Source organism: Oryzias latipes, chromosome 9, assembly GCF_002234675.1.
Source record: "Oryzias latipes chromosome 9, ASM223467v1".
Lineage (NCBI taxonomy): Eukaryota > Metazoa > Chordata > Actinopteri > Beloniformes > Adrianichthyidae > Oryzias > Oryzias latipes.
This window is the reverse complement of record NC_019867.2, coordinates 29707166-29725846: the sequence shown is the minus strand read 5'-3', so window position 1 is coordinate 29725846 and position 18681 is coordinate 29707166.

Here is an 18681-nt window from a genome sequence, read left to right as displayed (position 1 = left end):
CTGAGAGAAGGTGAGACAACTTGTTGTTGTACGTATATACAATTCCTGTGAGCAGTTTAAAATAAAAAGCTCAAGTGAAAAGTTGAAGTGCCTCCGTAAACTTCTTCCCTTCGAGTTCAACGCAGTGGTGCTGCAATACTCCAACAGGTTATCGGCCCAGGAGCAACTCAAAGAAGTTTGATGTTTTATTGCCGATAGAAAGTCGCGACGGACAGCGTGCTATTACGGCAAACTAGCATCATGGATCAAAGAGGAGCAAGTAGGTTGCCTCGACTTATGTTTGACGGAGATGAAAGCAAGTATGAACTTTGGGAAACTAAAGTGCTCGGACATTTGCACCTATTAGGGTTGAAAGAGACTGTTTTGAATGAACCGAGGACTGAGGCCACTGTTGCAGCCGACGCTAAGAAAAATGCAGACGCATATGCAGAAATGATTCAACTGTTGGACGATAAAAGTCTGTCATTAATTATGAGGGATGCGTCCGATAATGGAAGAGCTGCACTGAAAATTTTGAGAGGCTACTACGCTGGAAGAGGAAAACCCCGCATTATCAGCCTGTATACCACGCTGACTTCGCTTCAGAAACGGCGCGAGGAGACGGTTACTGATTACGTCATCAGAGCCGAGGCCGCCATTACGGCACTACGCAACGCGGGAGAGACATTAGCAGATGGCTTGCTGATTGCTATGGTTCTAAAAGGACTACCTGAAAGTTTTAAACCATTTGCAATACATGTGACTCATAATAAGAATGATATGACATTTCCTGAGTTCAAAACAGAGTTGCGCAGTTACGAAGACACGGAGAAGTTAACTGTAGCAGAGTCAAATGACAATGTGATGAAGACAATGGCAAGAACAGGTCAAAAGCACATCAAGTCGAACGCACAGAGCAGAGACTACAGCGATGTAGATATTAAATGTTTTAAGTGCGGACTGAAGGGCCACCGGGCAAAAGCATGCAGGAGGAAAACGTGGTGCAACCATTGCAGGAGCAGCACACACAATGATACCACCTGTAGACACAAAGACAAACAGGATGGAGCAAAAAAAGTCGCAGATGAGAGCGGCAATGAATCTGGAGCTACAGCTGCGGTTTACGCTTTCCGGATTACTAATGCAGACGTCAAAGGCCAGCAGCAACCTGCACGTCACATTAAGGAGAAGGGCCTGATGGTCGACACCGGAGCTACGTCACACATCATTAATGATATTGCCAAGTTCAAAAGCTTTGATGAAACCTTCAAACCGGAGACGCATGTTGTGGAGTTAGCAGATGGAACAATGTGCAAAGGAGTCGCTCAACGAAGACAGTACAGGTCAACAACACAAAGCAACCCTGAGAGGAGCATTGTATATTCCATCATATCCTCAAGACATTTTCTCAGTGAAGATGGCTACAGCATCAGGAGCGACAGTCACCTTTAAACAAGGGCAGGATGTGTTAACCCACAAAGACGGTACCAACTTTGATATTCATGTGCATGACAAGTTGTATTATTTGCAAACTGAAGTTGAAGACCATGATAAATGTAACACCTGTCACGATATGCAGACATGGCATGAGATCTTAGGCCACTGCAACTATGAGGATATTCTAAGGTTGCAAAATGTAGTAGATGGGATGACTATTAAGGGCAGAGCAGACAAGCCTGACCACGATTGTGAGGTGTGTATTCAGGGGAAATTTACCCAAACACGAAATAGGAATCCTGATGAAAGAGCAACAGCCCCCCTGCAGATGGTACACACAGACTTAGCAGGACCAATAGCAAATGAATCTATTGATGGGTACAAATATGCGCAGTCATTCACTGATGACTACTCCGGCACAATATTTGTATATTTTTTGAAAGCGAAAAGTGATGCACTAAACGCAACAGAGAAATTTTTGGCCGACATTGCCCCGTTTGGAAAGGTAAAATGCATTCGATCTGATAACGGCACAGAGTTCACATGCAGAGAATTTCAAACTTTGTTGAGGAAGAATGGTATAAAACATGAGACATCAGCACCATATTCACCTCATCAGAACGGCACTGCCGAGAGAGGCTGGCGTACTCTTTTCGAGATGGGTAGATGTATGCTAATTGAAAGTCATTTACCTAAAAGTCTATGGAACTATGCTGTTCAAACAGCAGCCGTAGTGCGAAACAGATGCTTTAATAAGCGAACAGGGAAGACCCCTTTCCAAATGCTAACAGGGAGAAAGCCAGACCTGTCAAAAATGCAAAAATTTGGATCTGTATGTTATACATACAAACAGGACAGAGGAAAGCTTGATTCAAAGTGTGAGAAAGGATTTTTCGTTGGTTATGACAAAAACAGCCCCGCCTATTTGGTCTATAATCCTGAGACAGAAAAAGTCCAGAAACATCGCCTTGTCAAGTTTTTGAGCAAGATGAGCGCAGAGAGACAAACACAGACAGGTGAAGTCGAACTAAATGATTATGGTAGAGTAAACCTACCTATTCCTGACAGTAACACATACAACACCGACAGAGACATTAAGGAAGTTCAGGAGCAAGCGGTGAAAGACAAAGAATCACAAAGTCACACATCTGATGAGCATGAACAAAGAGAGCCAGGTGTAGCAGATGATTCATGTGTCAGTGAAAGATATCCAACGAGGGAGAGGAGAAAACCCAGTCACCTGAAGGATTTTGTAACTGAGGTTCATAGTAACATCGATTATTGTTACAGAGCAGTGTGTGGTATCCCACAAACATTCAAAGAAGCTGTGGAGTCAGATAATGCAAAACACTGGATTAAAGCCATGGATGCAGAAATTCAGTCACTGAGAGAGAACAACACCTTTACTCTCACTAGTCTGCCACAGGGCAAGAAAACAGTGGGGGGTAAATGGGTCTACTCTGTAAAAAGTGACAATGATGGTAATGACAAGTACAAAGCCAGATTTGTGGCTAAGGGCTACAGCCAGGAGAAAGGAATAGATTACGGTGAAATTTTTTCACCAACAGCTAACTTGACAAGCATAAGGGTTTTGCTACAAAAAGCAGCTCAAGAGAACTTGTTACTTCATCAGATGGACGTAACAACAGCTTACTTCCATGCTCCCATTGATTATGAGATCTACACTGACCAGCCAGAAGGTTATGAAGAGGGGAAAAATTTGGTTTGTAAGCTACAAAAATCTCTTTACGGCTTGAAACAGTCTGGTCGAAACTGGAACAGAATTCTGCATGACTATTTGACTGAAAAGGATTTTGCACAAAACCCAGCCGACTACTGTGTTTACACGAAAGAAACAGCGAGTGGTAAGACAATAATAATAATATGGGTTGATGATGTCATAATTGCAGCAAGCAATGAAAATCTCATGAAAAATGTGAAAGAGATGCTTTCAGCAAAGTTCAGGATGAAGGATTTGGGCAAACTTAAACATTTTCTCGGAATTGATTTTGTTCAGTCTAATGGATGTGTGAAAATGTCACAAGAGAAATATGTCAACAAGATACTGACACGGTTCAATATGCAAAACTGCAAGGCCAGGGAAACTCCCTGTGACCAGAAACTATGCTACACAGAAGATGCTGTTAAGATGAAGGATGTGAAGATGTACAGAGAGGCTGTGGGTAGCCTAATATATCTTACAACATGTACACGTCCAGATCTATTTTTCGTGGTGAGCAAGTTATCTCAATATTTGCATGAACCAACAGAGGAACAATGGGTTACAGTGAAACATGTTTTCAGATATCTCAAGGGAACTACAAACAAGGAGCTATGTTTCAGGAGAAACCACACTGAAGGGTTGGGCATAGTAGCTTATAGTGATGCTGACTGGGCAGGTGACACTGCAGACAGGCGGAGCACTACAGGTTACTGTGTAAGTTTGAGTAAAAACAGTTCTTTAGTTTCATGGAAAACTAAGAAACAGCCTACAGTAGCGCTTTCTACTTGTGAGGCAGAATACATGGCTCTAGCGTCTACGATGCAGGAATGCAGATATCTAGAGCAGTTATTAAAAGGTATTGATGACTACAAATACACACAGACAGTAGTGTATGAAGACAACCAGGGAACAATCGCTTTAGCTAAAAACCCAGTGAACCGGCAGCGATGCAAACATGTGGACATCAAGTATCATTTTGTGAGATCGATTGTAAATGAAGGGAAAATGTGTTTATTATACTGCACTACTGACGATATGGTTGCTGATATTATGACCAAACCTGCTTCAAAGCTAAAACTGAAGAAGTTTACAAACAGTATGTTTGGTGTCTAAAGGAATGGGGAGATACATAACTGTACCTTAGTTTACGGTATTAGTATTTTTGTTTAAATGTATGCAACCTGAGTACAAGTGGGGGTGTTGAGAGATCTTTTATTTATGTACTCAAGTTGTGAATTTATTTTATGTACCTTTATGGAGCAGTATTTCATCCCCGCCGCTAGGAGGCGCATGTTTCTTTTTTTGTTAAGTTTTCTCTGAGAGAAGGTGAGACAACTTGTTGTTGTACGGATATACAATTCCTGTGAGCAGTTTAAAATAAAAAGCTCAAGTGAAAAGTTGAAGTGCCTCCGTAAACTTCTTCCCTTCGAGTTCAACGCAGTGGTGCTGCAATACTCCAACAAAAAGATTAAACATTGAGGGACACACTCGTGTTTGGCCTCAAATCTGACCAAGTCAGAAGTGATACAATCAAGCTTGGCAATGCTTTAACTTTTAAACAAGTGTATGACCTAGCCAAAGTGGAAGAGAGCACCAGAGCTCAGATGGACATCATAAGTAGAGGCAGCAGGCAACCAACCGATGTTCATGCAGTGAGAAGCAAGCAAAAGATGTTTGCAAGCCAAAACAAGCAACAGAAACCTCACATGAAGGAAAGTGACTTCAGAAATGGTGAGAAACCTAACAGACAACTCAACACAAGAAAATTGCATTTTACAACAAATGGTTGCTACAGATGTGGAGGCAGTCATCAGAGGTCAGATCCATGCCCAGCAAAATCAGCACAATGCAGATACTGCAGAAAGACTGGACATTTTCTGAAAGTTTTTATAAAAAGAAACAAACAGTTGCATGAAATAAACAGTCCAGATGATATACACCACTGTGACTATGACACAGACAACACACAATCTTCAGCTACAATCGGCTCTGTCACCTCAGTTTGTGCAGTTGATACTGCATGCAAGTTTCCAGATAAACTGTTTGTCAAAGTTAAGCTAAATGACAGCTACACCATGAACATGAAGATTGACACAGGAGCAGACACTTATATTCTGACAACAGATGATCTGCAGACTCTACCATTTGAGCCATGCATTACATCAAGTGATACCATACTAAGTGGCTATGGCGGCAGCATAATCAAAAATGTTGGTGTTACCAGGATCAAAGTGTCCTATAAGCAAAAGTCTATAGTGACAAAGTTCAACATTGTTAATGCCCCATCAGGGAGTCCATCAATGCTAGGATGCAGCCAAGCACAAGAACTTGGGCTAATAACAGTCAATATTGACCACTTGAAATCAATGTCAACTCTCAACAGAGAAAAAGTATTGCAAAAATATAAGGAATGTTTTGACAAGATAGGGAAATTCCCAGGGGAAAAATACCACATTAAGCTTGTGGATGATCCTAAACCAGTCATTCACCCACCAAGAGCTGTGCCTGTACACATCATGCCACTGTACAAAGCTGAACTGGAAAAGATGAAGGCAGATGACATCATTACTGAAGTCACAGAACCTACGGAATGGGTCAACTCTTTCACATGCAGAATTACCAAAGGTGAAAATGACCAGCAGAAAATCAGGCTGTGCCTCGATCCAAAGGACCTTAATAAAAACATTAAGAGAGTGCACTAACCTACATGGACAATCGATGAGCTTCTACCACTCCAACACGCGAAAAAATATTTCAGTGTCATAGACACCAAAAAAGGCTACTGGCATGAGTAGCTTGACTATGAGTTAAGTCTGTTGTGCACTTTCAACACGCCGTTTGGCAGATACAGATTCAGGTGCCTGCCCTTCGGATTGGTGGTTTCACAAGATACTTTTCAGAGGAAGCTTGACTCTATCTTCAACAACATTGCCAACGTATCAGGGATAGCAGATGACCTGATCATATCTGGAGCCACTGAAGAGGAGCACGACGAAACTTTCATAAAAGTCATGGAGGCAGCAAAGAAGAACAATATTGGTTTTAACTCAGAAAATGCAGTTTAAGCAAAACAAAGTCAGCTTCTATGGACATACACTCACTGAGGATGGGCTGCTGCCCTCAGAAGACAAACTGCAGGCTATTAAAGACATTCAAGCTCCAACCAGCACTAAGGAACTCCAAACACTCCTGGGAATGGTGACGTACCTTAACAGATTCTCAACCAAACTGGCAGAGCTAGGTGCTCCACTAAGAGAACTCAATAAAAAAATGTCCACTTCAGATGGGAACACCATCATCAGCAAGCTCTCGATGACATCAAAAAAGAACTGTGCACAAAGCAACTGATCAGCTATTACGACCCTGACCCTAATACAGTGACCATCCTGCAGTGTGATGCCAGCACCCTGGGTCTCGGAGCCTGGATTTGACAAATTGATCAGCATGGGCAAGAAAAAATTGTTGGTATGGCATCCAGATGTTTGAGCCCCACAGAATCCAGATACTCCAACATTGAGAGGGAGTGCCTCGCAGTTATGTTTGGACTAGAAAAGTTTGAATGCTACCTGCTTGGAAGACAAGTAATGGTGGAAACTGACCACTCACCCCTGGAGCAGATTTTCAAGAAAAACCTTGCAAAAACACCCACAAGACTCCAGAGATTCATTCTCAGATGTCTTAAATTTGACATTGAGGTTAAATACAAACCAGGGCGTTCAATCCCGTTAGCAGATGCTTTGTCACGAATCTGCCAAAAGACGACAAAAGAAATAACTACAAGCAACCAGTCTGGCGTGCATTTCATATCTACTGCTACACGACTGGTGGATGACAAATCTGTCAGAGAAGCAATGGCGGATGACCCAACAATGAACATGCTCAAAGACACCATCTACAAAGGCTGGCCTCAATACAGGAAGCAGTGTCCACCCGAACTTTGGGAATATTGGACATTTAGATGTGATCTTGTTTTGGAAGATGGCCTCATCCTGAAAGGAGAGAGAACTGTCATTCCAGAAGCACTGAGAAATGACATTCTGGACATTCTTCACACTGGTCACCAAGGCAAGGCTAAATGCATACTGCTTGCCAGAGAATCTGTGTTTTGGCCAGGTATTAGCAACACCATTAGAGAAATGGTGAAAGGATGTCATTTGTGCAGCATGTTTCAGCCAGCACAGCAGAAACTCCCCATAATGCAACCTGACCTTCCAACACGCCATGGGAAATACTTGGTTCTGACATATTCGAGTTCGACAGCCATAAATACTTGATCATTGTGGACTATTATTCTCTTTTTCCAGTAGTGAGACTACTACCTGACATATCCGCTAGGACGGTGTGCACCTATTTTAAGAGTGTTCTGGGTGAGCATGGACTACCTTCAACAATAATTGCAGACTGTGGTACACAGTATGTAAGGGAAGAGTTCAAAAAGAGGTGTGAAGATTCGAACATCACCTTAAAGTTCAGCTCTCCCTATCACCATCAAGCTAACAGTGTAGCTGAAAGAGCTGTAGGGACCGTGAAAGCACTGTGGAAGAAAGCCAAGGAGGACAACACCTGCCCTTACACAGCACTGTGGATGTACAGAATAACACCACTGGATGACAACATGCCATCACCATATGAGCTGCTAAATGGCAGAAAGCTTAAATCCTTACTGCCAATCAGCAAAGGAGCTCTTCTGTCACACCATCCACATGCTGACGACCACCTGGAGATGAACAGGGCAAAGCAAGCGAAGCAGCAGGAGTTTTATGACATGCGTGCTGGGAAAGAGAGGAGTGACCTTCAGGACAAGGAGCAAGTGTATGTGAGGAACACACTAACAAAAAGATATGGGAGCCAGGAACTATCTTGAACAGGCCTAATCTTATAAGATAGCCCAGGACATACCTTGTTGACATTGAAGGAAAAACCTACCAGAGGACAAGGGAACATCTCAAACACAGACACCCAGAGACACCCAGTGGGAAACGGCAATTAAGATCACCTCCAACAGATGAATCAATTCCATCCTTGGCCCCTTGCTTTTTAACATTTACATGCTTCCACTATGGAATGTCATCAGAAGTCACAACATCAGCTTTCATAGCTATGCTGATGATACCCAGCTTTATATAGCTATGTCTGCTGATGACACAAGACCAATAGAAGCACTTTTTAACTCTATTTTAGATGTGAAATTATGGATAGCAGATCATTTTCTTCAGCTTAACCAGGAAAAAACTGAAATTTTAGTTATCGGTCCTGAAGCCAAGAGAGGAAAACAGTTTCTGAATTTAAAAAAACTTTCATTAAGTCATTCAGAAACAGTCAGAAACCTGGGTGTTATTTTTGACTCTGAGCTAACTTTTATCCCCCACATAAAACAGGTGCTTAAAACTGGTTTTTATCATCTTACAAAACTAGCTAGGGTCCGCCCACTACTCTCTTTTGCTAATATGGAGATGCTAATTCATGCTTTTATCATGAGTAAAATTGATTATTGCAGGGGTCGGCAACCCATCGTTTCGGAGCCACATGTGGCTCTTTCATCCATCTGTTGTGGCTCCCTGTGACTTTGGAAAATAATGAGTATTTTATAATAATTAAATTTTATTTTAGTTTGTTCATTTTTCATGGCATTTCAAAGGCGCTGCTGGCTCCGCACGAAGCGTGAGCCACGTAAAAAACAGCTTCGTAATGAGCTCGTATTTATCTGGCGAGACCTGCAGAGCTGAAAGCAGGGAGAGGCACGCGGGGCGGCTTCAATAAACACTCCGATCTTCTGCCGGGAACTTGACGTACCGTGGGGCAGAGACCAACTCGCTGATGACAGACTGAGAGTTCGCGCCAGTGTTGCCAGATAGAGTCACAGTTTTCCAGCCCAAAAGTCATCTGAAAACCGCCAGACCCAGCCAAAAACCGCCCAACACAAGTTTTGATTATGTTTTTTTCCCGTACTGGACTGATAAAATGAAAAAAAATTCTAAATAAAAGATAGTTCAGACTAATAATAAAATGTGTACAATATTGAATATTTCTTCAGCGGGTCGCCTTCTTTCATTCTTTTTCTTAACCCGCTCTATATCCACTATAACCTGCGTCCGGCTCTTTCATCCTTGTGCTGCGCTGTAGCGCCCCGACTACCGTATTTTGCGCTCTCTGTGTAGGACACACTGAGGAGCGCGGGGGAAACCAACTCTCAGCTGCAGAGGATGTGAACAGGTGAACAGGTAGAGAGGAAAAGCAGATAGAGAGGCGGAGGAGGGGCTTTGGATCAAACTCTGTCAGAGAGATGCAAACATGAGCGTCAGATTGAGATGCAGCTTTCACTGCAGGAGTTGAAGCAGAGACTTTCCCTGGGAGGATTTTATGAACTCAAACATGGAAACATGATTACCAAGTAGAACTCTTCAAAATAATAAACCTGATCTCTCCACATTCTCGGTGTCTACCATGCATCGATAAACACATCGCTCCATGCAGCGATCAGACCAGAACTAGTGGCTCCTCCCAACGCGGCCGCGGTATCATCCTTTAAAGAACATAATGTTCATTTGCAGCGACGTATGCTTCAGACGATGTCCGATTGGCCAATCTACATGTCAATCAAGTCCCTTACTTCTCAGTGAGGATTTCGATTGGCTGGTGGATTTTAAAGAAGTACTTTTTTTTTTTAATCTTTTCTGGCCCGCGATCTACACTCATGTCATTGAAGGTCACCCAGTAGATCGCAATCGACGTAATGAGCACCCTTGAATAATATAGACATGCATAATATATATAATGATGTCAAAACGGGTTGTGGCTCCGAGTGCTTTCTTTTTTATTAGGGGCGGTCCAAAATGGCTCTTTGAGTAAAAAAGGTTGCCGACCCCTGGATTATTGTAATGCCCTGCTTGCTGGTTTTCCAAAAACAAACATTAGGAACCTTCAGCTTCTCCAAAATTCTGCTGTACGAGTTCTCACCAAGACCAGGAGGCGGGCTCACATCCCCCCAATTTTAAAATCCCTGCATTGGCTCCCCATATGCTTCAGGATTGATTTTAAGATACTTTAACCGTTTTTAAATGTCTTAACGGTCTTGCGCCTTCTTATTGATCAGAAGTATGAACCCTCGCGGACCCTGAGATCATCTGGCACTGGTCTGTTAACCATTCCAACTGTAAACACCAAAACCTACGGAGAGGCTGCGTTTCAGCACTATGGTCCCCATTTATGGAACAGTCTGCCAGAGGACCTGGGAGCCGCAGAGAGCATTAACGCTTTTAAGAAAAGGCTAAAGACCCATCTTTTTAACCTGGCTTTTAGCATTTTTTTTTTACTACCACTATTTATTTATTTATTTTTATTCTATTTATCTTGTTTTATGAACTTACACTAGATTTTAATGTGTTATTTTAATTTACCTTATAGCAGTGTTTTATTGTTCATTGCTTTTTTCAATGTTTACTGTTTCAGTCTCATTTTATTTTATTTATTCATTTATTTATTTTTTTTCCCGGTGATTCCTCAGTTTCCCTCTGGGTCGGCTGCTGTTCGGCAACTGCAGCTCTGGATGGGGACCTGCATCACTGCTTAGCTGTGGTGGAGCGGTCCCCGCCTGTGATGCTGCATTTGGATTTCTATGCGGCTATTCACAGAGGGGGAGGTTCCAATTATTAGCGTTTCCAACAGCTTGTTTTCGTGCTCACCCTGTTTCTTATTTGTCATTTCTCATTATCTTTCCCCATTAGTTGGGGGTGGGAGATGTGAAAGAAGTTGGGGGTTATGTAGGTACAGGGAGGGGGGCCCTATTTTATTGTTATTTATTTATTTTTGTGCATGTTTATTTTAATTTTCATGCTTGTTTTTATATTATTTATTTTGTTTTGTTTTAATGTAAAGCACTTTGTGTTATACTTTTATATGAAAAGTGCTTTATAAATAAAGTTTGATTGATTGATTGATTGATTGATTGATTGATTGATTGATTGACTTTCATAACACCTTTTGGGCGCTACTATTTTAATCGATTGCCATTTGGCATTGCATCAGCCCCAGAACATTTTCAGAAAATGATGGTGACTGAGGTGACCCGCGGCCTAGCAGGTGTGCTGTGTCACATGGACGACATTCTGGTTTGGGGCAAGACCCAGGAAGAGCACGATCTGCGGCTGCATGCGTTGCTGGAGAAAGCACAAAAGGCAGGCATCACACTAAACATCGATAAATGTGAGTTCACATGCCACACCGTCAGATTTTTGGGTCATGTGATCTCAGCAGCAGGGGTCCAGCCAGCCCAGAAAAGACAAGTGCAGTTCAGGAGATGAGTGCACCCACCAATGTCAGTGAACTGAGGAGTTTCCTGGGCATGGTGAACCAGTTGGCACAGTTCATACCAAATCTGGCAGAGAAAAACAACCTTTTGTGGGATCTGCTGTCGAAAAAGAACCACTGGTTCTGGGGGCCAGAGCAGCAGACAGCTTTTGAAAGGCTAAAAAAAGAACTTTCATCAACACCAGTGCTCACACTGTATGACCCAAACAGTGAGCTGAAAATCTCAGCTGATGCACCCTCTTTTGGACTGGAAGCTGTAGAAAAGCAATGCTGAGTGGGCGCCTGTGACGTATGCATCCAGGTCGATGACGGCGACTGAGCAGCGATATGCTCAGGTGGCTACAACATGGGCGTGTGAAAGGTTCAGCTTTTTTGTTCTGGGCAGATCATTTGAGTTGGAAACTGACCATAGGCCCTTGGTGAGTCTGCTGGGTGGCAAAGCGCTAGATCAGTGGTCCCCAACCTTTTTGTCACCGTGGACCGGTACAACGCAAGGCACGTTTACCGCAGACCGGTGGGGGTGGGGGTGGGGGGGTTGAGTTGCAACGCAAGGTGTGTATCACAATGAGTTCTATCACTAGAGGAGACATCACGTGGTTCCTCATGGGAGGAGAGCACCGCCATCTTGGTGAGGTCAAGTTACTACTGCAGTGAATGCATGTGAACACATTTTTTGCATAATGCCAGTTCATTATGCGGGTTTCAACTGCCAAAATCAGAGAAATGAGTCCATTAAGGAGGTAGGTGTATCATTTCACAGGTAAGTATTTAATTTTTTTTTTCTTTTAAGGCTGCAGGGGCTTCATTAATAGAACACATGTTGACATGCATCATGCTGCAGCGCTATTATCAACATGCTGCATGATGTACATTTATTTTGCTGTCAATATAAATGTACATTTTATTTTGCTAAACCTGTATACAGCATACTAGGCTATTATAGTAATGTAGATTTATACATTTCTGACTCAGTGACTGAACTTTTTTTGCAGGTTTCCAATGGATTCAGACTTAAGGAAAAAGTGGATCTTAGCTATTAAAAGAACTAACCCAGATGGATCACTGTGGTACCAACTAGTAATACAGTCTGGCTCAAAACATTTTGTGGAAACACATTTAGATGAGAGGCCAGATGTTTGCTTGAAACCTGAAACCATAACGTCTGTGTTACACAAACTGATCACTCACATGAATCTGTAGAAATCTATTGTTTTTCTTTGTTGTTGTTGCTTTTTTAGGGTAAATCTATTGTTGACTTTTGGACTTCTTTTGAATATTTATTTTATTATTATTATTATTATTATTATTATTATTATTATTATTATTATTATTATTATTATTATTATCATTATTATTATTATTATTATTATTATTAATAATAGAATTATTTTTTATTATTTATTGAATTATTATTTATTTATTGTTACTATTTATTTTTTGTACTGACTTACTATTGATTTATTATTATTATTATTATTATTATTAATATTATTATTATTATTATCATTAATAGACTTAGTTTTTATTATTTATTGACTAATTATTTATTTATTGTTATTATTTTTTTATGTACTGACTTACTATTGATTTATTATTATTATTATTATTATTATTATTATTATTATTATTGACTTATTGTTGGGTTTTTCTGAATAATTTAAATTACATGTCAAAGAGGTCTAAAACTTCTAAATGTTTAGAAATTGTTCTTAAAATTCTTTGAAATTATTTTTTCTTCGTAAGTCCTGCAACAATGCATTTCCATTAAAGTTTGAGCTTTTAAGGCTGACCGTTTCTCTTCTTTAACAACAACAAATGATGTATCTATATATATATATTATATATATAAATATAATATATTTACATATATGTACATATATATATATATAAATAGCATATAAAAGGTACTTAGACACCACTAAAAGCAATAGAAATCCATTGTCATGTGGGCCTCGTCGACCTCACCAAGATGGCGTCGCGCTCCGCCACCGTCGGCCAGGCTTCTAAAGCGGGCGTGTCTCCTCTAGTGATATAACTCATTGGTGTATCACGTAATGTTTGGTGTCGCGACTTTGACGTGCATTAAGTGTTACGGATGTAACAGAGAGAATTCTGTCACTTTTCAAAATAAAACGTTTTTTTCGAAAACAACAATAAAATGGAAATTATTTTTTCTTTATGTGCGTCCTGGTGCCAAGTGTCCCGCGGACCGGTACCGGGCCGTGGCCCGGTGGTTGGGTACCACTGCGCTAGATGACCTTCCACCTAGGATCCAAAGATTTAGAATGAGGGTCATGCGCTACAACTACAAAATCACGCATGTTGCTGGTAAAAACTTATGGACTGCAGACACCCTGTCACGCGCCCCCCTCAGAGGATCAGGAGCACACACAGGTGCATGTGGACTCTGTCATCAGCAACCTACCTGTCAGTGGAGACTATCTGAGCAACCTTCGTGATCATCTGAAAGCAGACAGTGCATGCGCTGCGCTGATGGAGTTCTGCAGAGATGGGTGGCCGGACTGCAGACTGAAGGGGGTGTTCAAACAGTACTGGGCTGAAAGAGCGGTACTGACGGTGCACGATGGACTGCTGCTGCGGGGCACAAGGCTGGTCATCCCATCCGCCTTGCGTAATGATGTGTTAGAAAAATTGCATGAAGGACACATGGACGTGACAAAGTGCAGGGAAAGGGCCAAACAAACAGTATGGCGGCCGGGGCTCAGTAATCAGTTAAGTAACATGGTGTTAAGATGCAGAACGTGCATCCAGGAGAAAAAAAAATGTTAAAGAGACACTGATGCCAAGTCAGATGCCGGACAGGGCTTGGCAAAGACTAGGAGCTGACCTGTTCACACTGGACAGCAAAGAATATCTGCTCGTTGTGGATTATTTTTCCCATTTTGTGGAAATTGCACAGCTCTCATATACACGGTCCATGGATGTGGTGGTGCACCGGAAGTCGATTTTTGCACGTCATGGCATTCCTCAGGTTCTTCTGACAGATAACAGGCCGCAGTTCTCAGGTAGCCATTTTCAGGCTTTCGCAGCATGTAACAAGCAGCCCAAGGTTTCCACAAAGTAATGGAGAGGCCGAACGCGCTGTACAGACTGTTAAGAGACTGCTGAAAAAGTCATCTGATCCGTACCGTGCTTTGCTTGCATACAGAGCAACACCTCTACAAAATGGCTACAGTCCAGCTGAGATGTTAATGGGGCGTCGACTTCGCACTACTGTTCCTGCCCTTGGGAGCCAAAGAAAGGGAGAAGAGGTGGAGAGATGCAAGAACCTTTGACAAGCGACACAAAGTCAGAAACCTTGAACCACTGGTTCCTGGGCAAGAGGTCTGGATCGCAGATGCAAGAGCTCAAGGTACTGTGATTTCTGCACACGAGGACTTTTCGCTTTCTTCCTCTCTAAAGCAGTTTTCTGTTCTCCTGTGTTTCCCTCTTTCACCACAGGAGGTCGCTCTCTCACAGCTCAACTTTCACTGTTATTCTGGGGGTTTTTTAACCCAAATTTTTGATTCAAACCAGTAAAATGGTTACAATTGTCTAAGAGATGCAGCTTCCTGCATATCTGGAGCTTCAGTTTAGTTTCCTGTTGTCTTTTAGTTTGTTCAGTCAGTCATGCAGTCTGTATACAGTAAAGTGTTTTGTTTTTGCATTCATTTGAATCCTTGGAGTTTTCTTCCTTACATGGGAGTCAGAATATATCCAGGGCAGTTTCAGAAACAGACTCACTTCCTGAAAATACCTGAGTGGAGAATAAAGGCTGTTCGGCAGTAGAAACCCTGGAAAACAGAAACCAAACTTAAGGAAGAAGAGAAGCTGCAGCAGGTGAGTAAACTGGAGGGAAAGTTTCTCATTTCTCTCATGATCCTGGATTGTAGATGTGAGTTTTAGTTCATTTATGATAAGAGAGTCTGACTCTGATGCTGTAATCTAGATTTTATATTTTACCCTATGACTGTGTCATCGCTAACATGGAGAAAAAACATCAAACCCACCAAGTTAATGGAAATGATAATGATTGGATGTTTAAACCTTTATCTGATGATATACTAAATAATAAACTGCAGATTTTGTATTGGAATAGAATGCAAAGTGTAAACTTTAGAAAGTTGATTTGTTTTTTTAAACTTAAAATATATTTTGGTTTAGTTTTTTAATAAACTTTTGGAAACAAATAGTTATTTAAATATTGTTAATTTCTGAAAATTTAACATCACAGCAAAAAGAAAAATAATATTAAAAAAAATTGTTTTTGGATCAAAGGTGGGATTTTATAACATTCAACTAATTTCTTGTGAATTTAAAAAACACCAATCCTAGTTAACTCTATGTTAAAAAATAATTTAGACAAAACTCAGTCACAGAATGTTGTTTGACCAAATGCAAACAAATCACTCAAAAAATAAAAGGATGGGAAAAAAAGTCATAATGATTCCTGTTGAGTATTTTAATAACAACATCTTTTTTTTATGGTTATTAGCATCATTTGGACAAAACAACAATAAAGGGATGAAAATGACGATGTAAACGTCTCAGCCGTGACCTCAGCTGAGTCTGTCTGCAGGAATCCGAGCCACAAGACAAACAGGAGAAGGAAAAGAGTGTGGAGTCATTTTGGCGTAATCACTTTCCATGTTGAGCTCTTTGTGATTTGCACTCAAAGAAACAAATCCTAATCTGAACCCTTCTTCCATTCAAATAAAATTCTGCTAAAACAACAACCTGATTTCCATCCTTCTGTGTAAAATCATTTCAGAAAATCCAAACAGTGGGATTAGTTTCTCTGATATCTTTAAGATTTGAATAAAAAGGAAAAGTATTTCTGTTTATTCAGATGGATTTTAATGATGGACTGCAGAAAAGTTTGGAGACAAAAATCCCTGAAACTCTGAAGAAGTTTAGCAAAAACACTGACTGTCATGGTTTGAATGATGCTTTGGTCTGCCCCCCCCCCATCCCAAGAGTCAAGCTTTATCTCTTTCATGACTCTGATTTTGGTTTCGCCTGCAGAAAAAACTCAGTCTTTCTCGACCTGAAGATGAGTTTCTTTTGTGAGTATCACTTGAATCTGTTTTACACACACTATAGTGTGTTTAAATAAAAGTCTGAATTTAGCATCAAAACCAATATAATGGCCTTTTTTAATGAATTTATTAATAATTTAACATATCTATAAACCTATTATTTGTGATGTCAATACATCTATTGTATACAATATTCACATGTGCAGAAAAAATCTGTTCTGATCCACTTTGTGTGCAAATGTGTCTTTCGTCTTGAAGCTCAATAACCAGATGCAGTAGGAGAAAAATCTTCACCTGTTGAAGCTCAGATCATCAAAATTGACAAACCTATTTTCTGATTGTTCAATTTTTGCGTGTAATTGTTTTCAGCTTGTTCGGGCCCAGCCTTCAAACTGGAGAAAAACACAAATAAGGTTTGAAAAGGAAAACTTTTTTTGACCCAAAATAAGATTTTTATACAGTGATATTTATGATAATAATGATACATTTTATTTCAGGGCCTTTCAGGTCACCCAAGATCACTGTACAAGGTTAAAATAAGAAAAACCCAGAAAAAAATCTTAAGAAGAAATTAACATAATAAAACTGGAATAAACATACATCTCAGAATAAAACATCAATACAGTAAGACATAATAATAACATGATAGAAAAAAACAGACAAAATGAAATTGTGTTAACTGAATAGATTAACTGTATGATTGTTTGAAGAGATAAGCTTTGAACTGTGGTAGAGAGTCAGTATAGTGTAGATCGGGAGTAAGAGAATTCCATAGCTGGGGGGCGGAGCAACTGAAAGCTCTGCCCCCCATGGTGACAAGACGGGCCGGTGGGACATGGAGCCGGAGAGAGGAAGAGGAGCGGAAAGAGAATGGAGATGTGAAGAAGATCATAAATGTAGGGTGGAGCCAGGTTATGGAGTGATTTGAAGGTTATGAGGAGAATCTTGAAACTAATCCTTTGTTTTATGGGAAGCCAGTGTAAGTTTTGGAGAACTGGTGTGATAACAGAATCCTGGTGATGATGCGGGCTGCAGAATTTTGGGGAGCTGCAGTTTCTTGAGAGATTTATTGGGCAAACCAAACAGGAGGGAATTACAGTAATTGATTTGAGAAGTGACAAGCCTATGAACAAGTACAGCAGTTGGATGCGAAGTGAGAAAAGGGCGGAGACGAGAAATATTGCAGAGATGAAACTAAGCAGAACGGCTGATGTTGTTAATATGAGATTGGAAAGAAAGTGTGCTGTCGAGGATGAAACCCAGACTCTTTACCTGAAGGGAAGGAAGGACAGAGAAATCGTTGATAGAGATGGAGAAGCTATTGGATTTGGAAATAGTAGATGAAGTTCCAACAAGGAGGGCTTCAGTTTTGAACCAAGAGGGAGGATGTAAATGATGAAGAGAAGGGGTCCTAGGACAGAGCCCTGGGGAATACCAGCAGAGAGGGGGAATCAAATCAAATCAAATCAAACTTTATTTATAAAATAGCGCTTCTCATGCATTTGTGCAGCTCGAAGCGCGTTAACATTAAAAACAGAAAACACACAATATTACAGTAAAAACCCAACCCACCCTTCACCCTTCCCACTCCCCTCCATTAAAACACATGACCCATGGCCCCCACGTACAAAGAATAATGACTATGTAACTTTAAATCAATAAATAACCAACCAAACAAACAAGTAAGGCTTGGCTCTGCTGTGAGCCACAGTATTTGGGAATCCTTTCATACCAGTAGCCAGCCTGGCCATTGGAGCTTCGCCAAAGCGCCCACCCAAACTGGGACAACACCGGGGTCCACTTCACAGCCTTGAAGCTGCAAAATTAGACCCCAGCCGCCCCAGCAAGGGCGACAACTGCAGCAACAACCGCTGACCAAGCCGGCAAGCCCTGGAGGAAAAGATCCCCACAAGAAACACTGGGGCTAAAATCATGATAAGATACTAAAATTAAAGACATAAGATGTATATAAAAACATAAAATTGAGAATAAGACGCATAAAATGAAATTAAAAACATAAAATAGCCTATAATAAAACTAATAGAATAAATTAGCAGTTAAAATCAACTAAAAGCTAAATTAAAAAGGTGGATCTTGAGCCTCTTCTTAAAAACCTCTACAGTCTCTGCGGCCCTGAGGTTCTCCAGCAGGCCGTTCCACAGGCGAGGACCGTAATGGCAGAACGAAGCCTCACCA